At 51.4% G+C, this 16,230-nt stretch overlaps 1 long non-coding RNA gene across 6 annotated transcripts in view; it reads left to right on the top strand.

Annotated features, from left to right (window-relative positions):
- Positions 1–15,132, top strand: part of LOC137538251 (uncharacterized) — a 117,821-nt gene extending 102,689 nt beyond the window's left edge. For all 6 annotated transcript variants that reach the window (XR_011024721.1, XR_011024719.1, XR_011024720.1 and 3 more), the window contains one exon: positions 14,716–15,132. This is a non-coding gene — a long non-coding RNA (uncharacterized lncRNA). The remainder of the gene's footprint in view (positions 1–14,715) is intronic.
- The last annotated feature ends 1,098 nt before the right edge of the window (positions 15,133–16,230 follow it).

Raw genomic sequence — 16,230 nt, forward strand, 5'->3', positions numbered from 1 at the left:
TCGATTCGCCCCATAATGCTCTATGGAGCAAAACTTTGACCCTCTACATCAGTCAGCAGACACATTATTGCCAAACACACTGCTCTCAATGCTGGAGGCCCTCCCTCCTCCAAGCAAGGTCCTTATACCATTAGACTCACTCGTCTGCCTACACTAATTAGTTAAGGGACAGCTGCTACACACTCTGCTAGGGAGATTTTAATTAGGCTATTGTGGGTCCCTCCTCCCCCCTCCCTCCCTCCACCCTCCCTCCCTCCTCCCTTCTACCCTTCTACCTATTCCCTCCTCCCTTCTACCCTTCTACCTATTCCCTCCTGCCAGAGAATTATATTATTTCAAAAGCCAGTTTACATACCATAGCTGAGAATTGAACCCAGGTCTCACTGTGTGGTGGGCAAGTACCTTAACCGCTGAACCTCAGCAGTACTAACTGAAGCTGGCCTAGCTTTTACCATTTATGCTCAATCCAAGAGAAAAATTAGACAAGATAGCAGTGCTAGGAAGACTTGCCTAAGGTCTCCTACTGAATAGGTGCTGGCTTACTGAACAGACAGAGACGAGATTCGAACTCCGGTCTCCTGTGTCAGAGGCAGAGCCCTTAACCATTACACCATGCAGCCACTGCTTACAGAGATGTAGCCAGACATGGCCTTGTATTTTTGTGTTCAACAGTTGTCAAAAGAGAACCCCAGATAGCCAGGTAGATTCATCTCTCTCTCTCTCAGGTGTGTGAGCACCTGAGGTGTAAACTGTTTGGACACGCTACACTATATATGTATGTTTTTGTTTCCTATGAGGGACTGAAGATATACCCACTGAGGTCAGAGGGATACGCTGGCCAAGCCAAAAGTGATATTGATGATCCTTGGATGATTGGCCATATTATCCAGTGAGCACATTGGATGTGTGTGGACACCTGAGGTGGACACTGTGCGGACATACTACACTATATCTTCTTTGTGATTAGCACACCGAATCTGGTGAGCGTATTGAGAGATTATTATGCTTTGAAGACTTATTGCTGAATTGGATGGAATTGTATTAGAGACTCATTTGTGGATCTGTTTAGCGCTAGACCATTCATAGACTATATAATCGAGAATGGTTGCCAGGGGCCGTGGCAGGAAAGGGAGTGCCATCACCTCATCTGGGACTGGCCCAACGCCAGGGAGAGGGCGCTCAGCTGTAGGGGATGCAGCAGAGTGGCATCCATCAGTAGCACAGCGGACGCCGTTGGTAAACCTTTTCAGCAACTTGGCTCGCCGTGTGGCCATTCAGGAGAGTCACTCACAGGCATTAGTGGAGATGATGATGGAGGACCAGCCCATTATTACTTGTTCCCAGACCTCTACTGTGACCAGTGTAAGAAACGATATGTTTCTCTCGACAACACACCTTTATTCCGGCACCAGCAACTCATTAGTAAGAGCTGCAAACACGACTCTCATCACAGCAAAACCGCATAGGAGATAGAACTTCTTTAGGCGGCTTCCAAGTTTCAAAGTGTTTATTCAGTAAACAGATATACGGATACAGTTCGGTACATCTTAGCAAAGCAGATTCTTCTGTAGTAAGTCCGTTGCGTTACAGCTTCTTGATTACATTCCTAATGAATGGTAAGCAGGTTATCTTCTTTCTATACGAAGTTACATCTAAACTAAGTATATACAGCATACGTTATAGAATATGACACAACATCATTGGATAGAAGTCAAGGGTTGGAGAAAGCCAGGAGAGAGAAGCAAAAGTGTCTCTCCTCAGCTTGTGACCCCCTTTTAATACCAGTCACTGAAGAGTTAAATGTGACATCATCTGAGCCCTCCTTCCCTCCAAACCTATAATTGGCTCAGACCCCTTGTGATGTCATGATGCACACCTACTTAATTAATCAGCTCGGTCTATAACCTACATACAAGAATGTTATGTTTGGTAAATATGGCCTATGTTGATTGTTCTCATAGTCTATCTGTCTGGGGCAGTATAGGCCTAAGACCTTGTACTAGGAACATCTTCTTGGTATGTCCTAGTTCTGCTAACAGTCAGAACTGTAGATTTTCTCTCTAAGAAAAAAATCTCTTTAAAGGGCAAGTCTGCACCCCAAGCCTTTTTGACTAACTCAGTCCAAACCACTGAGGCCTACTGTGATAAACAGCGGAAAAGCCGCCGCATGTTCTGGCAGCAAGGTGGCAGATTCCGCGTCTGATGCGGCAGTTTGTCCGCGTCAGCAGGTGTCTGGTTTGTCTGGAGCTGGTGGTGCCCATGGGCAGAGTGGCGTGGGGGCCGCCGCATGTTCTGACGGCAAAGCGGCGGATTCCGCGTCCAGTGCGGCGGGTTCCCCGCAACAACATGCGTCTGGGTTAGCTGGACCTAGTAGTGCACACAGATGGAGAGCTACGCGCACCGCGCCGCTAGACAGGCTCTTTATACCAATAGGAGGAAGATCAGCTGATCGGGATGGTCAGCTGATTCCTGCTCGGCTATTGATTGGTTGATGGGAGCTGGGTGGCGCTGTGGGGTGCTTTACTATATATATCTCTTGCTGTTCAGTTGCTGGTTGTCTGGCGTTGCGAATGCTTGTGTTAGCACTCAGACCTTAGTCAGATCTTCCAGTGTGGTGGAACCAGGAGGACCTGGGAATCCACACTTAGCCAGTTACTGTATATCATCTGTGTTATTCTCTAGCATAGTTCCAGGGTGTTGAGATCACGGCCCACACACCCCAAACTAGGAATACTGTATACCATCTGTGTTATTCTCTAGCATAGTTCCAGGGTGTTGAGATCACGGCCCTCACACCCCAGACTAGGAATACTGTATACCATCTGTGTTATTCTCTAGCATAGTTCCAGGGTGTTGAGATCACGGCCCTCACACCCCAGACTAGGAATACTGTATACCATCTGTGTTATTCTCTAGCATAGTTCCAGGGTGTTGAGATCACGACCTCATACCTCCGACTAGGCCTTGTTCTGATATCTGTTATGACCTGTAGCTTTCCTGACTATTCTTCTGATCTCTGATTTGGTACTTTGCATATCTGATACTCTGTTGCCGACCCGGCCTGTCTGACCTTCTGGCTGTCACCCTCCGCAGGGTGTCCAGCCTTTCTGCAGGGGTCCCCTGCTCTTCAGAGGGGACACTGCTCCTTATCAGTCAGGGACTCCCTCTCCAGGTGTCCTTGACTGCAGTAGAGTCTTCTCTACTTATTGGACCACCTGCTACCCCGGTGGTCCAAAGGTTACTGTTGCACCAAAACACTTACACACTCAGGAGTCTAGAGGTTAGACGTATTTGATTATTGGCAATTCTGCAGATCCCCAATAATCAGGTATATCTGTATTCTTGGGGATACTGCAGATCGCCAAGAATCAGATTCTCTCTCTGGTTGCTGACACCTATCGTTACACCTACATAATACTTCACTTCTAACAACCAGCACTCCCAGCAGCAGCAGCAGCAGCCATGAAAGTGTTCATGGCTGCCGTTGAGGAAATGATGGGGCCTGATGTGGGGGAGCAGGGGTGCTTCTAGCCATGTTGTCACTCTAGGTGAGAAAACCTGTGATGCCTCCCCCCAACCCCCCTGCCCCCGTGGCGCCCCCCATGAAAATTATTGCAATGCGGCAGCGTTTCACCAGAAATAATCATAATGCAGCAGTGTTTTACAAGAAAATAATCATAATGGGGCAGCGTTTCACCAGAAAATACATGTAATGCAGGCAGCGTTTCACCAGAAAATACACATAATGCAGGCAGCATTTCAGCAGAAAATACACATAGGCAGGGCTCCACTTTCATGAGGCACACAGGGGGACAGGAGAAAGCACAATGGGGGACAGAAGAAGGTACAATGGGGACAAAATGAGACACAAAGGGAGACAGGAGGCACATGAGGACAGCATGAGGCAGAGTGGAACTGAAGGAGGAACAGGGGGGCGTAGCGCGCCGCGGCAAAAAATGGGCGTGGTCATGCAGTGAGTGGGCGTGGTCATGGGTGGGGCCAATCGTACATTAGATTAGGACAGCGGTGGCGAACTTTTTGGAGCCCCAAACTGCAACCCACAAGTCACTTATCTATCGCAAAGTGGCAACAGCAATTTTAACTAAATACTATACAAACGTTTTAACACATACATGAACATTATGGAAAATACAAGTTGAAAAACTGTGAAGATAAACAATTCCATCCATCCTACTGCTGAAAAAATATTCATTTTTTTTTAGAACCTCCCAGTTTTATTTTCGGTTTTAAAAAGCTAAAAAAAAGTAGGTTTAATGCTATTGTCTCATATGATGATGATTCAGCTTTTCCCATAGTCTCGCAGTTAGTAATCATGTGACCCCCAACAAGACAAATTCAGCAATCATGAGGCTCCTATCAAGACAAATTCAGAAATTTTGAGGCCCCCAACGAGACAAATTCAGCAATCATGAGGCCCCAACATGACAAAGTCAGCAAGCGTGAGGCCCCCAACAAGACAAATTCAGCAATCATGACGCTCCCAACAACACAAATTCAGCAATCTTGAGGCCCCCAACAAGACAAATTCAGCAGTTATGAGGCACATAAATAGACAGCATTTCACATAAATAGGCAGAATGCCCCCTTAATATGGTAGACACCTCTCACCTGGCTTCTGAATTCTCCTCTACTGGCTGCTGTGCCTGGCAATACTGTTTTTGGCTGGATGATGTGTGAGCTTAAAGGCCTGGCAGTGATGCTGTGGCCTGGCTGGCGGTGATGCTGTGGCCGATGTTGTGGCTGGGTTGGCTGGCTGTGATGCTGGGCTGTGCTTGGCTGGGTGAAGTAAATGCTGGCCTGACTGGTGGTGATGCTGTGGCCTTTTTGACAGTGATTTTGGGCTGGTTGGCTGGTGGTGATGCTGGGCTGGCTGGCCTGGATAGTTTAGGTAGTGACAGGTGCCCCCTAGTTAAGGTAGTGCCAGGAGTACCCCAGTTTAGGTAGTGACAGGAGCCCCCCAGCTCATTTAGTGACAGGAGCCCCCCAGCTCATTTAGTGACAGGAGCCCCCCAGCTCATTTAGTGACAGGCGCCCCCTAGTTAGATAGTGAGTGACAGCAGGGACCCCCAGTTAGTGAGTGACAGCAGGGACCCCCAGTTAGGTAGTGAGTGACAGCAGGGACCCCCAGTTAGGTAGTGAGTGACAGCAGGGACCCCCATTAGTTAGTGAGTGACAGCAGGGACCCCCATTAGTTAGTGAGTGACAGCAGGGACCCCCATTAGTTAGTGTGACAGCAGGGACCCCCATTAGTTAGTGAGTGACAGCAGGGACCCCCGTTAGTTACTGAGTGACAGCAGGGACCCCCCAGTTAGGTAGTGAGTGACATCAAGGACCCTCGTTAGGTAGTGAGTGACAGCAGGGACCCCCGTTAGGTAGTGAGTGACAGCAGGGACCCCCGTTAGGTAGTGAGTGACAGCAGGGACCCCCCAGTTAGGTAGTGAGTGACAGCAGGGACCCCCGTTAGGTAGTGAGTAACAGCAGGGACCCCCCAGTTAGGTAGTGAGTGACAGCAGGGACCCCCGTTAGGTAGTGAGTGACAGCAGGGACCCCCGTTAGTGAGTGGCAGCAGGGACCCCGTTAGGTAGTGAGTGAGTGACATCAGGGACCCCCGTTTAGGTAGTGAGTGCCAGGCGCGCTCCCCACCCCACCTACCTTGCCGGGTGTTCGGACATGATATAAAGTGTTGGAGCACCGGCCGCGTCAGACCTCAGGATCAGCGGGCGACCCGACCTGATAGAGCGGGCGCCGGGCACAAATATGCGGAAGTGATGTCACTTCCGCATACCAGCAGTGTCCGCTAGGTCCTAGCGCCCGCTCTATCTGGTCGCCCGGCGCTGATCGAGGTCTGATGCTGCTGTGTGGCAGTGGGGACAGCCGGGGGGCAGCGGCGGCTAGGAGATCCGTGGCACCCCAGGACAGATTGGGGGCACGGGCCCCCACAAACTAGGGCTAGCGACGCCTCTGCTTGTATACCTTTTTATGATGGGGAAAACCAGATTGAACTGGAGTGAACATGTGAGTTATTTTTTAACAATAGGACAGACAGAAAATACAATGGTTGTTTTTTTACTATAAACATTCTGTGAGAGGCAGGCTAAAGGTCCGAACACACGCCGGCGTGTGTACGCACTGTCGGCGGACTGATACGCTGGGCGGATCGCTCAGAAGCAGCCGTATCAGTCCGCCGGCAGTGCGTACACACGCCAGACTGTCGTTGGAACGCCCATCCAGCGGGAGGTGACGACGGACCCGTCGTTGCCTCCAGTCCGGCGTGTGTATGGACCTTTAGTCACATGTGTTGATAGTCAATACAACAGGGTTCTTTAGACGATGCATAAAAAAAGTCTCATCATCCCTGTAAATTGGCCTTTATGCTAATACATCAGTTCGTTATGTAGATCCAGGTCTGTATGCTGTTGAAAAGGAATGGCTAAACCTTCGTTTATTTTTCTTCTGAAGTGTTAATGCACGTTTCCTGCCATCCTGAGTAAGATGTTCTCACAAGAGCAATTTATGTCATTTTAGCTGTGTTGTATATCAAGGTGATAGTAATGGCACATTAATAAAAACCTTTCACTCACCGTGCGGCATTCAGGAGGAGCAGCAGCAGCAGCAGCAGAATCCTCCCTTCCTCATGGTTGTCAAGCCTTTGTAGCAGTACAAAAATGCACTTCTCCCTCCAGTGCGCCCTCATGTGGCAGCTCATGCGCATGCCCCCCAACCATCCCGATTTCATCGGGATTCTCCCGATTTGGGGGGCTCTCCCGCTATCCCGGGAAGCCCCCCTTAAGTCCCGGCCGGCTGGGGAGAGAACACAAAAAAATGATCGAGGCGCCAGCCGCGCCAATAAGGGATGCGGGAGCCGGCTTTATTCCTCCCTCCCTCCCTTTGAGTGCCCCCACCTGCTGTGAATGTGTGCCCCCTTCCCCTATGCAGTGTGTGCGCAGCGGAGCGGTAGGTCCTCTTACGCAGATCCATGCGCACCGGCAACTAGTCTCTCTGCTTCCTGTGACGTCATGGTAAACAGGAAGCAGGAGACTCCAGTTGCGGTGTGCCTGGATCAGCGGTAATAGAACTGGCCGCTCCGCTGCACACACACTGCATAGGGGAAGGGGGCACACATTCACAGCAGGTGGGGGAACTCAGAGGGAGGGAGGAATAAAGCTGGCTCCTGCATCCCTTATTGGTGCGGCTGGCGCCTCGTTCATTTCTGTCATCTCTTCTCTGCCCATGGCAATCTCCCCACACACAGGGGCACCTTCCTCCCCAACCAGTGGCTCCCTCCTCCTCACCCACGGGCATTCTCCACCACTCCACTGACGACCCCCTACCAACTAGCACCTTTCTCCCCCACCCAGTGGCACCCTCCTTTCCACCCAGTGCCACCCTCCTCCTACCCACTGCCACCTTTCTCCCCCACCCAGTGGCACCCTCCTTTCCACCTACAGGTACCCTCTTCCCCACCCAGTGTCACCCTCCTCCTACCCACTGACACCCTCCTCCTACCCACTGGCACCTTTCTCCCCCACCCACTGACACCCTCCTTTCCACCCACAGGTACCCTCCTCCCCACCCAGTGTCATCCTCCTCCTACCCACTGGCACCTTTCTCCCCCACCCAGTGGCACCCTCCTTTTCATCCACATGTACCCTCCTCCTCACCCACTGTCCCCCTCCTCCTACACACTGACACCCTCCTCCTACCCAATGGCACCTTTCTCCCCCACCCACTGGCACCCTCCTTTCCACCCAGTGTCACCCTCCTCCTACCCACTGGCACCTTTTTCCCCCACTCAGTGGCACCCTCCTTTCCACCCACAGGTACCCTCCTCCCCACCCACTGTCCCCCTCCTCCTACCCACTGCCACCCTCCTCCTACCCACTGCCACCTTTCTCCCCCACCCAGTGGCACCCTCCTTTCCACCCACAGGTACCCTCTTCCCCACCCACTGACACCCTCCTCCCACCCACTGACACCCTCCTCCTACCCACTGGCACCTTTCTCCCCCACCCAGTGGAACCCTCCTTTTCACCCACATGTACCTTCCTCCCCACCCACTGTCCCCCTCCTCCTACCCACTGACACCCTCCTCCTACCCACTGACACCCTCCTCCTACCCAATGGCACCTTTCTCCCCCACCCACTGGCACCCTCCTTTCCACCCAGTGTCACCCTCCTCCTACCCACTGGCACCTTCCTCCCCCACCCACTGGCACCCCCCTTTCCACCCATTGTCACCCTCTCCCACCAACTGGCACCCTCCTCCGCAAACTCTTTCCTCCCATTGTCACCCTCCTGCAAAAGCAGTGGTGTGGCTTAAGGCCACACGGGGGGTGTGGCTTAAGTGTCCCTCTTTCACATATTCAAATGTTGGGAGGCATGCATGCCACAGATATTGAGGCTGGTGAGGGCAGCCAGTCCTCATTGGCCTCCTCTGCTCCATCCTCAGCTTTCCCTGCAAGACATCGGCAGACCCTGCTGAGCTACAGCTTACAAGGTTTGACCAAGCCTCTGCCTCCTGGTCATAGGCACATCCAGAAGCTGAACGGCTTGCTGGCCCGGGCCATGTGTCCCCAGCTCCTTCCGTACTCCCTGGTGCAGGAGGGGAGTGATATGCACGTTCTGCTCTAATTTGGCATCCCAGAGTAGAAAATCCCCTGCCACCACTACTTTGCAAGGAACGCCATCCCAGCTCTGCATGAGTTTGTGGTGGCAAACGTGGCCCATTCACTTGAGTAAGCTGGGGGCGAGTTGTTCCATATCACCATGGACTTGTGGAGCAGCCGATTTTGGGACAGACCGCTACCTGTCCTTTACGATGACAGTGGTGGGAGGGGGTGAGAAGAACACAGCAGCAGCAGGCCAGCTGGTGGTGCAACCATGCGGTATCAGAGAGGGGGGGATGCAGCAGGCTCCTCTGATCCCATTTCCTCCACAGCCCACAGCAAGCAAGCCCGCCTCAGCAGCAGCGCAAAGCCTCGCCACTGCCAAGCACTGCTGAAATTGGTCAGTCTTGGGAAGGATAAACTGATGGCTGTCCACATCCTGTCTGCCCTCAGCGAGCAGGAGCAGAGGTGGCTGACCCCCAGAGGCTTCAGTCTGTTATGTGGCGTCCGATAATGGGGCCAACTTGGTGGCTGCATTGCACCTGGGAGAGCTTTAGCACATCCCCTGCTTGGCCCATGTCCTGAGTTTGGTTGTGCAGCGCTTCCTGCGCACCTACCCGGGGATGGACCAGTTGCTGGAAGATGCATGTAAGCTGGTGCGCCATTTCCGCTGCTCTGCCACTGCCTCTGCAACCCTGGCCGACCTGCAGCAGGCAGTACGCCTGCCATCACACGGATGTCACGGATCATGGATGTCCCAACTCTCTGGAACTTGACTCTGGCAATGTTGGAGCTGCTGTGGCAGCACAGGATGGCACTTCGCAGGTACATGTGTAAGGCAAACGTTTACGACGGCACCACCAACCTGTAGGTGATCTCCGCAGCTCAGTGGAAACACATGCAGCAAGTGTGCCTGGTCTTGGCTCCCTTCCTGCAGGGAACCAAGATGGTGAGTGGAACGAGGTCAGCTACCTGTCCTTCACGGCTCACTGGGTCAGCTTGGTGGAAGTGGGTGAGGCAGCAGCATTGGGCACAGCAGCAGCCCAGTGGGTGGTGCCACCCTGCGGGGTCAGGGGAGATGCAGCAGGCTCCTTTGATCCTGTTTCCTCCTCTGGCACACCGACCAAATGCCCCCACCTCCGCAGCAGCGTGAAGCCCCACCACTGCCAAGTGCTGCTGGAGATGACCAGCTTACGGAAGGACAAGCTGATGGCAGCTAATGTCCTGGCCACCCACAGGGAGCAGGAGCAGAGGTGGCTGAACCCCAGAGGCCTCAAAGTTGGATTGGTGGTGTCCGACAATGGGGCCAACCTGTTGGCTGCCATCAGCAGGGGAAACCTGACCCACGTCCCCTGTTTGGCCCACGTCCTGAACCTGGTGGTGCAGAGGTTCCTGCGCACCTACCCGGGGATGGAGATGCTGAAAATTGTTTGCCATTTCCGCCGCTCTGCCACTGCTTCAGCGATCCTGGCCGACCTGCAGCAGCGTGAGGGCCTGCCACCACACAGGCTCATCATCGATGTACCAACTCGCTGGAACTCCACCCTGGCAATGTTGGAGTGGCTGTGCCAGCACAGGAGGGCTGTCAGATACTACATCATTGAGGAGAATGTCTCCGGCACCACACACCTCCAGGTCATCTGAAACGCAGATTGAAGGCAGATGCATCAGGTGTTCCTGGTTTTATCTCCCTTCCTTCAGGGAACCAACATGGTGAGCCGGGAACGGGCATCCCTCTGCGAGTGGGTGCCCATGGTTTGCCTGCTGGACAGGGCAATTTTCGATCTGCTGGAAGAGGGAGAGGCAGCCCTGAACCAGCTGGATCAGCAGTCAGCTGCGTAGTCCACCTCTTAGGAGGAGGAGGAGGAAGACTTGCACTTGGTGGAGGAGGAGTTGGAGGTCCCTGGCTTGGCTGTTGAAGGGGAAGTGTAGAGAGCAGCTGCAGTGGTGCGAGGGTGGAGAGTGCAGGACGAGAGTCAAAAACAGTGGGCACAACAGGAGGAGGACAGGCGTGTTGTCTCAGAGGGGGGTGAGGACAATGATGTGTCTGCTGTGGCACACCTCTTCCTAATGGCTGTGTACATGCTGCACTGTCTGCGCAGAGACCCCAAGGTGATCCAGATGTGGGAATCCTGGACCCACGACTGAAGGACACGCTGGGTCAGTTCATGGAGACTTAGAGCATCAAACAAAGGAGTTGCAGATGGCCCTTGTTTGCAGATTGGAGGAAGCCTTCCAACCCCCCCAGCCCCTGTCCAGCCAGTGCCTGCAGCCAGGAGTAGAGATGTCCCGAACGGTTCGCCAGCGAACGGTTCCAGGCGAACTCTGGGTGGTTTGCCTTCGCCGGCGAACTTTCCCGGAAATTCGATTCGCCCCATAATGCTCTGAGGGTCAACTTTGACCCTCTACATCACAGTCAGTAGGCACATTGTAGCCGATCCGGCTACACTCGGCCCTGGAGCCCCCCCCCCTTATATAAGGCAGTCTCCGGCGGCCATTACATTCACTCGTGTGCCTGCACATAGACAGACTAGGGCAAGCTGCTGCAGACTTTTTCTCCTAGGGACAGATTAGTCAGGCTCTTGGCTTGTTAGCTTGCTACTGGCTTAATCTTATTGCTTTAATAGCACCCCTCATTCAACAGCTCTTTTCAGAGCTAATCCTGTTCGTGTGATCATTATTTATTTATTTTTATTTTTTTTCCTGTGTGTCAAATTGACACTTGTGTTGCATAGACAACATTGCTAATTCATACTGTGTGTGCGCCACTGCCAGCAGCCCAGCACATTCAGTGATTACCTGTGTGTGTGACAGGGAGCTGCACATTGTACTACCTATTACTGCATACAGTATACCTACTACTACCTGTTGTGTTTAGTTAACCCACCTCATCACTGCATATACCTACCTTTGTGTTGAGTGAACCCACCTCACTGCATCTAACTACCTATTGTGTGGAGTGAACCCACCTCACTGTATCTAACTACCTTTTAGCGTTAAGTGAACCCACCTTACTGCATATAGCTAGCTGTTGTGTTGAGTGAACCCGCCTCACTGCATCAAACTGCCTTTAGTGTTCAATTAACCCACCTCACTGCATCTAACTACCTTTGTGTTCAGTGAACCCAACCTCACTGCATATACCTAGCATCCCCCCCCCCCCCCCCCCCCCGAGATGGACAAAATGGACAAACCAGGTAGAGGAAGAGGTAGAGGCAGACCCAGAGGAAGGCCACCTGGCAACGGCAGGTCTGTGCGATGTGGTATTGCTGTGATTTCGTGTGGACCTGGCCCAAAGTACAGTGTTCAGAAGAAGGCATGTGCCATCACTTCCCAAAATTGTGAGGACGTGGTTGAGTATATAACACAGAAAACCTCATCTCCCGCAGCCACCAGCGCTATAACAAGCACCACATCCGCTGCATTTGACACTTCGCAGGAGTTATTTGGTGTGGAAATCACTGATTCACAGCCAATAATGCTACAACAAGATGAAGGCGCTAAGCAAGTTACAACCCCTCATACGTCTGAGTTAGGTGGCGATAGTATGGACGTAGCGTGTGAGGAGGGGGATGATGAAGTACCTGGTGTTGGTGCAGTTGTGGAGGTGTTTGAGGAAAGCGAAGCTGGGCAGGAGGATTATGATGACTATTATACGGATGCCACGTATGTTCCCAATAGAGGAGATGACCAGGGGGACAGTTCAGAGGGGGAGCCAGAGAGGAGTAGGAGGAGACGAGTCCATGAAAGAAGCAGAGGGAGCTCGTCCTCAGAAACAGCTGGGGGCAGTATCTGGCACCATGTATCGCCAGCTATGGACAGCCAGCTAACATGCCCTTCAAGGTCAGCTGCTGATGCCACCATAGTGCCATCACTCCAGGGGGGCTCAGCGGTTTGGAAATTTTTTAACGTGTGTACCTCAGATCGGCGCAATATGCCCTGTACCTGCGTACCAAGTTTCAAGAGCCTGGCTGGTTCCTAACAGAAACAGCCTCCAACCCTATCTTTTCCTCATAGACTTACATGGAAAGCATCAAAGCTGGCAGCAGGGCAAGCTAGCCCATCTCTCTTAAGCCTTCCCCCTACCCACACCTGGGTTAATTTTGTAAGCTCTCCTGGCACTCCAGGATCCAGTGGCGCTCTCCCCAGTTCACTGGCAGGACCCACGTTGCAAGCTGGCCCTGTTTTCTGGCCAGAAATTACACAAAGTCCCATCTTTTGCGGGCCAAGCTGGCCCAAATATCTTAACACTAGAATTACCGACTTTTTTATTTTCTGGTGCAAGGCCAGAGAGGGTGTTATTCACCCCTGATGAGATTTTCACAGGTCTTCAGGTTGATTCTCTTCAATCTATTGTTGTGCAAACCACCCATTACCTGTAAGGCCTGGCACATTTGCATTTGTTTTCTCAGGGCTCGTTTCCACTTTCGCGAATCCGCATGCATCCAACGCATGCGGATTCGCACATGTAATGCAAGTGGATGGGCCTGTTTCCACTGTAGCGTTTGAGGTGCGTTTTTTTTCAGCTGTAAAAACGCACAAAAGAGCCGCAGAATTCGCCTGCAAGTGGAATGCATGCGAATCGCATGCAATGTATTTAATAGGGAAATCGTATGCGTTTTCCCCATGCGGTTTTTGCCGTGAATTCGCATAGGTACCAATGTAAATTCACATATACCCTCACCTATGCGAATTCGCGGCAAAAAACACATGCAGAAACGCATCCACATGCGATTTCATTAGCGGTGGAATCCAGGCGATTCCGCACCGCAATAGTGGAAACGAGCCCTCAGAGTAGCTCAGTTCCAAGGCAGATCCTAACCTGTGTTTGAGACATGGAAACCTTCAGAAATGCCTGCCATATCTATACAAAATATCCCCCACATTCACTGACCTGCAAATATTAAAGACCCATATTCACAATATATGAAAACACAAGTCTTTTATAAAAAATTGTGTGAAAACAGAATGAAAAGTTGCTGATACAATGACATGAATACAATGAAAACTTGCTAACACTTCAGTCTCCAATGTATGTTTGTACACAAATAGTGTGAAGTGTAGAGGACTCTGAAGTGTAGATGAAGTGTCTGAGGTGAAACAGAGGTGGGGGTAGGGGTGCCTGTAGCAGATATTGGGGGTTGCATGAGTGAGGGCAGTATGGGTGGAAAGGCAGGGGCAGATGAATCAATCCTGTTGGACAAGTGATTTAGTTCATTTGCCCACCTCACATCCCCCACAATCAGAGAGTTCTGTTCTTTGTGTGCCAGCTGCCCTCTGGTTGCGCTTCTAACCAAGGAACTCTGTTGCTGATTCATGCAGCAAAATGCAATCAGAGGGCACATAGCGATTATTGTCTGGTGAATGCTCCCCCCACATATAGATTGTCTGGTGAATTTTCCCCCCACATAGCAAATATTGTCTGGTGAATGCTCCCCCCACATAGCGAATATTTTCTGGTGAATGCTCCCCACATAGCGAATATTGTCTGGTGAATGCTCCCCCCCACATAGCGAATTTTTTCTGGTGAATGCTCCCCCCACATAGCGATTACTGTCTGGTGAATGCTCCCCCCACATAGCGAATATTTTCTGGTGAAATGCTGCCCACTTTATTTCTGGTGAAATGCTGCTCTCTTTACGGTTTTATGGTGAAATGCTGCCCACTTTATGATTTCTGGTGAAATGCTGCCCACTTTACTATACAGGAAGCACCTATACCTGGCATTACCCACCTTGGCGTGCTTAGTATGCCACACTGGCTCCTTTTTTTTTTTTTTTTGTGGTGGTGGTGGTGGTGTGTGTGTGTGTGTGTGTGTGTGTGTGTGTGTGTGTGTGTGTGTGTGTGTGTGTGTGTGTGTGTGTGTGTGTGTGTGTGTGTGTGTGTGTGTGTGTGTGTGTGTGTGTGTGTGTGTGTGTGTGTGCGCGTGCGTCTGTCTGTCTGTCTGTCTGTCTGTCTGTCTGTCTGTCTGTCTGTCTGTCTGTCTGTCTGTCTGTCTGTCTCTTATAATAACCAGCACGGGGTGTCATATTCCCTAGGTACGCCACTGAGCACATATACTCATGTCTCTCTCTCTCTGCTTTTACAGTGTGGTGTAGACGCGTTGGACCAAATGGCATGGATGGCGCATTCCGTAAGAGCAGCAAAACGCAGGTGGCCAGTAGCAGTTTTTTACAATATGGTGGACCTGGCGGCGGTGAATGCCTACATTTTGTACAAAGCATGTACAGGGTGGACAGGCAAAAGAAGATTGTTTCTGAGTCTTCTAGCTAACTAACTCCATTGCTGATTCATGCAGCACAAGGAAATATTGGCACAAAGGCAGGCTGCTGAAGCTGTTGCAGCTGCTGTGCCAGGGACTGTACAGACAACACAGTGCCAGGTGCAAGAGAGCTGCAACAGGAATCGCAGCAGGTTTACCTGTGCAACATGTCAGAAATTCACCTGTGCCAAATGCAGGGACGATGGATACTGGGTCTGCAAATGCTGTAAACTATGTAAAGTTTGAAACACTTAAAAATAAAACAGACTTGTGTATCCATATATTGTGAATGTCTTTTGTATAAATATGGCAGGCATTTCTGAAGGTTTCCATGTCCCACACAAAGATTCAGCCTTCCTTGGTTTAAGCTAACAAATGCAAATGTGCCAGGCCTCACGGGTAATGGGTGTGTTTTCAGAACAAAAGAGAGAACAATGGAGCTGACGGCATGTTAAAAAACTCAGCGGGGTGCTAGTAGGTGTGAGGTCCAGGGAATTTACGCAGATTTGCACAGACCTGGTAAATCTAGTATTAAGCCTCCCCCTACCCACACCTGAGTTAATTTCTAAGACCTCCTGGCACTCCAGGATCCAGTTGCGCTCTCCCCTGTTCTCTGGCAGGACCCACGTTGCTAGCTGGCCCTGTTTTCTGGCCAGAAATTACACCAAGTCCTATCTTTTGTGGGCCAAGCTGGCTCAAATGTCTTAAGCCTCCTCCCCACCCACACCTGGGTTAATTTTGTAAGATCTCCTGGCACTCCAGGATCCAGTGGCGCTCTCCAGTTCGCTGGCAGGACCCATGTTGCAAGCTGGCCCTGGTTTTTTGGCCAGAAATTTCTGGCCAAAGAACAGGGCCAGCTTGCAACTTGGGTCCTCCCAGCGAACAGGGGAAAGCGCCACTGGATCCTGGAGTGCCAGGGAGTCTTAGACATTAACCCAGGTACGGGTGTGTGGAGGCTTAAGAGATTTGGGCCAGCTTGCACCACAGCAAGCCGGTTGGGGTTAGGGTTATAGGGGAAACCAAAAAGAAAACTATGCTTTGATGCTTTTCATGTAAGTCTATAAGGAACAACCATAACAATAATATTTTTATAGCACTTTTCTCCCTGGGGACTCAAAGCGCTGTGACCCTGCATTATGGGGAAGGGAAAGGTTTGGAGGCTGGTTCTGTTAGGAACCAGCCAAGCTCTTAAAAACTTAGTACACAGGTAGAAGGAATATTGACTCACAGGCACTCTAAGTTTGGGGTCACTAGCACCCCCAGAAGTGAAGATACCACACCCCAAAAAAATGAAGCTAGGGTTGGAGGCCTTTTCTTTTAGGAACCAGACAGGCTCTTGAA

Source organism: Hyperolius riggenbachi, chromosome 11 (assembly GCF_040937935.1).
Source record: "Hyperolius riggenbachi isolate aHypRig1 chromosome 11, aHypRig1.pri, whole genome shotgun sequence".
NCBI classification, from domain to species: Eukaryota; Metazoa; Chordata; class Amphibia; order Anura; family Hyperoliidae; genus Hyperolius; species Hyperolius riggenbachi.